The following is a 5,761-nucleotide window of genomic DNA, read 5'->3' on the forward strand; positions in this document are numbered from 1 at the left end:
AGTTAAGGACATCATGCCCTTAATATTTACACAACACTCATAAAGTTAAGGACACTATGTCCTTAATATTTACACTATACATATGAAGTTAAGGACATGAGATCCTAAAGCTTAACAACAGATGGTGCAAATATAAGTTAAGGACATTATGTCCTTAACATTTACACTGCACATATGAAGTTAAGGACGTCGTGTCCTTAACATTTACACTAAATATATGAAGTTAAGGACATGATGTCCTAAAGTTTAACAACAGAATGTGCAAATACAAGACACTTTGTCCTTAATATTTACACAGTATTTATGAAGTTAAAGATATCATGTCCTTAATATTTACACAACACACATAAAGTTAAGGACACTATGTCCTTAATATTTACACTGCATACATGAAGTTAAGGATACCATGTCCTTTACATTTACACTACACATATGAAGTTAAGGACATGAGGTGCTAAAGTTTAACAACATAAGGTGCAAATACAAGTTAAGGACATTATGTCCTTAACATTTACACGGAACACATGATGTTAAGGACGACGTGTCCTTAACATTTACACTGAACATTTGAAGTTAAGGACATGATGTCCTAAAGTTTAACAACTGAATGTGCAAATACAAGACACTTTGTCCTTAATATTTACAAAGTATTTATGAAGTTAAGGACATCATGTCCTTAATATTTACACAGCACTCATAAAGTTAAGGACATTATGTCCTTAACATTTACACTGCACACATGAAGTTAAGGACACCATGTCCTTAACATTTACACTACACATATGAAGTTAAGGTCATGAGGTCCTAAAGTTTTACAACAGAAGGTGCAAATACAAGTTAAGGACATTATGTCCTTAACATTTTCACTACACACATGAAGTTAAGGACGTCGTGTCCTTAATATTTACACTGAACATATGAAGGTAAGGACATGATGTCCTAAAGTTTAACAACGGAAGGTGCAAATACAAGACACTTTGTCCTTAATATTTACGCAGTATTTATGAAGTTAAGGACATCATGCCCTTAATATTTACACAACACTCATAAAGTTAAGGACACTATGTCCTTAACATTTACACTATACATATGAAGTTAAGGACATGAGATCCTAAAGTTTAACAACAGAAGGTGCAAATACAAGTTAAGGACATTATGTCCTTAACATTTACATTGCACACATGAAGTTAAGGACGTCGTGTCCTTAACATTTACACTAAACATATGAAGTTAAGGACATGATGTCCTAAAGTTTAACAACAGAATGTGCAAATACAAGACACTTTGTCCTTAATATTTACACAGTATTTATGAAGTTAAAGACATCATGTCCTTAATATTTACACAACACACATAAAGTTAAGGACACTATGTCCTTAATAATTACACTGCATACATGAAGTTAAGGATACCATGTCCTTTACATTTACACTACACATATGAAGTTAAGGACATGAGGTCCTAAAGTTTAACAACATAAGGTGCAAATACAAGTTAAGGACATTATGTCCTTAACATTTACACGGCACACATGATGTTAAGGACGTCGTGTCCTTAACATTTACACTGAACATTTGAAGTTAAGGACATGATGTCCTAAAGTTTAACAACTGAATGTGCAAATACAAGACACTTTGTCCTTAATATTTATAAAGTATTTATGAAGTTAAGGACATCATGTCCTTAATATTTACACAGCACTCATAAAGTTAAGGACATTATGTCCTTAACGTTTACACTGCACACATGAAGTTAAGGACACCATGTCCTTAACATTTACACTACACATATGAAGTTAAGGTCATGAGGTCCTAAAGTTTTACAACAGAAGGTGCAAATACAAGTTAAGGACATTATGTCCTTAACATTTTCACTACACACATGAAGTTAAGGACGTCGTGTCCTTAATATTTACACTGAACATATGAAGGTAAGGACATGATGTCCTAAAGTTTAACAACGGAAGGTGCAAATACAAGACACTTTGTCCTTAATATTTACGCAGTATTTATGAAGTTAAGGACATCATGCCCTTAATATTTACACAACACTCATAAAGTTAAGGACACTATGTCCTTAACATTTACACTATACATATGAAGTTAAGGACATGAGATCCTAAAGTTTAACAACAGAAGGTGCAAATACAAGTTAAGGACATTATGTCCTTAACATTTACACTGCACACATGAAGTTAAGGACGTCGTGTCCTTAACATTTACACTAAACATATGAAGTTAAGGACATGATGTCCTAAAGTTTAACAACAGAATGTGCAAATACAAGACACTTTGTCCTTAATATTTACACAGTATTTATGAAGTTAAAGACATCATGTCCTTAATATTTACACAACACACATAAAGTTAAGGACACTATGTCCTTAATATTTACACTGCATACATGAATTTAAGGATACCATGTCCTTTACATTTACACTACACATATGAAGTTAAGGACATGAGGTCCTAAAGTTTAACAACATAAGGTGCAAATACAAGTTAAGGACATTATGTCCTTAACATTTACACGGCACACATGATGTTAAGAACGTCGTGTCCTTAACATTTACACTGAACATTTGAAGTTAAGGACATGATGTCCTAAAGATTAACAACTGAATGTGCAAATACAAGACACTTTGTCCTTAATATTTACAAAGTATTTATGAAGTTAAGGACATCATGTCCTTAATATTTACACAGCACTCATAAAGTTAAGGACATTATGTCCTTAACATTTACACTGCACACATGAAGTTAAGGACACCATGTCCTTAACATTTACACTACACATATGAAGTTAAGGACATGAGGTCCTAAAGTTTTACAACAGAAGGTGCAAATACAAGTTAAGGACATTATGTCCTTAACATTTTCACTACACACATGAAGTTAAGGACGTCGTGTCCTTAATATTTACACTGAACATATGAAGGTAAGGACATGATGTCCTAAAGTTTAACAACGGAAGGTGCAAATACAAGACACTTTGTCCTTAATATTTACACAGTATTTATGAAGTTAAGGACATCATGCCCTTAATATTTACACAACACTCATAAAGTTAAGGACACTATGTCCTTAACATTTACACTATACATATGAACTTAAGGACATGAGATCCTAAAGTTTAACAACAGAAGGTGCAAATACAAGTTAAGGACATTATGTCATTAACATTTACACTGCACACATGAAGTTAAGGACGTCGTGTCCTTAACATTTATATTGAACATATGAAGTTAAGGACATGATTTCCTAAAGTTTAACAACGGAATGTGCAAATACAAGACACTTTGTCCTTAATATTTACATAGTACTTATGAAGTTAAAGACATCATTTCCTTAATATTTACACAACACACATAAAGTTAAGGACACTATGTCCTTAACATTTACACTGCACACATGAAGTTAAGGATACCATGTCCTTTATATTTACACTACACATATGAAGTTAAGGACATGAGGTCCTAAAATTTAACAACATAAGGTGCAAATACAAGTTAAGGACATTATGTCCTTAGCATTTACACGGCACACATGAAGTTAAGGACGTCGTGTCCTTAACATTTACACTGAACATTTGAAGTTAAGGACATGATGTCCTAAAGTTTAACAACGAATGTACAAATATAAGACACTTTATCCTTAATATTTACATAGTATTTATGAAGTTAAGGACATCATGTCCTTAATATTTACACAGCACTCATAAAGTTAAGGACATTATGTCCTTAACATTTACACTGCACACATGAAGTTAAGGACACCATGTCCTTAATATTTACACTACACATATGAAGTTAAGGACATGAGGTCCTAAAGTTTTACAACAGAAGGTGCAAATACAAGTTAAGGACATTATGTCCTTAACATTTACACTACACACATAAAGTTAAGGACGTCGTGTCCTTAATATTTACATTGAACATATGAAGGTAAGGACATGATGTCCTAAAGTTTAACAACGAAATGTGCAAATACAAGACACTTTGTCCTTAATATTTACATGGTATTTATGAAGTTAAGGACATCATGCCCTAAATATTTACACAACACTCATAAAGTTAAGGACACTATGTCCTTAACATTTACCTATACATATGAAGTTAAGGACATGAGATCCTAAAGTTTAACAACAGAAGGTGCAAATACAAGTTAAGGACATTATGTCATTAACATTTACACTACACACATAAAGTTAAGGCCGTCGTGTCCTTAACATTTAAACTAAACATATGAAGTTAGGACATGATGTCCTAAAGTTTAACAACGGAATGTGCAAATACAAGACACTTTGTCATTAATATTTACACAGTATTTATGAAGTTAAAGATATCATGTCCTTAATATTTACACAACACACATAAAGTTAAGGATACTATGTCCTTAACATTTATACTGCACACATGAAGTTACGGATACCATGTCCTTTACATTTACACGGCACACATGAAGTTAAGGACGTCGTGTCCTTAACATTTACACTGAACATTTGAAGTTAAGGACATGATGTACTAAAGTTTAACAACTGAATGTGCAAATACAAGACACTTTGTCCTTAATATTTACGTAGTATTTATGAAGTTAAGGACATCATGTCCTTAATATTTACACAGCACTCATAAAGTTAAGGACATTATGTCCTTAACATTTACACTGCACACATGAAGTTAAGGACGTCGTGTCCTTAACATTTACACTAAACATTTGAAGTTAAGGACATGATGTCCTAAAGTTTAACAACTGAATGTGTAAATACAAGACACTTTGTCCTTAATATTTACAAAGTATTTATGAAGTTAAGGACATCATGTCCTTAATATTTACACAGCACTCATAAAGTTAAGGACATTATGTCCTTAACATTTACACTGCACACATGAAGTTAAGGACACCATGTCCTTAACATTTACACTACACATATGAAGTTAAGGACATGAGGTCCTAAAGTTTTACAACAGAAGGTGCAAATACAAGTTAAGGACATTATGTCCTTAACATTTACACTACACACATGAAGTTAAGGACGTCGTGTCCTTAATATTTACACTGAATATATGAAGGTAAGGACATGATGTCCTAAAGTTTAACAACGGAAGGTGCAAATACAAGACACTTTGTCCTTAATATTTACACAGTATTTATGAAGTTAAGGACATCATGCCCTTAATATTTACACAACACTCATAAAGTTAAGGACACTATGTCCTTAACATTTACACTATACATATGAAGTTAAGGACATGAGATCCTAAAGTTTAACAACAGAAGGTGCAAATACAAGTTAAGGACATTATGTCCTTAACATTTACACTGTAGACATGAAGTTAAGGACGTCGTGTCCTTAACATTTACATTGAACATATGAAGTTAAGGACATGATTTCCTAAAGTTTAACAACGGAATGTGCAAATACAAGACACTTTGTCCTTAATATTTACACAGTATTTATGAAGTTAAGGACATCATATCCTTAATATTTACACATCACTCATGAAGTTAAGGACACTATGTCCTTAACATTTACATTGCACACATGAAGTTAAGGACACCATGTCCTTAACATTTACACTACATATATGAAGTTAAGGACATGAGGTCCTAAAGCTTAACAACAGAAGGTGCAAATACAAGTTAAGGACATTATGTCCTTAACATTTACACTACACACATGAAGTTAAGGACGTCGTGTCCTTAATATTTACACTGAACTTATGAAGTTAAGGACATGATATCCTTAATATTAGCACAGG

The sequence above is a fragment of the Nicotiana tabacum genome, chromosome 4 (assembly GCF_000715075.1).
Source record: "Nicotiana tabacum cultivar K326 chromosome 4, ASM71507v2, whole genome shotgun sequence".
Lineage (NCBI taxonomy): Eukaryota > Viridiplantae > Streptophyta > Magnoliopsida > Solanales > Solanaceae > Nicotiana > Nicotiana tabacum.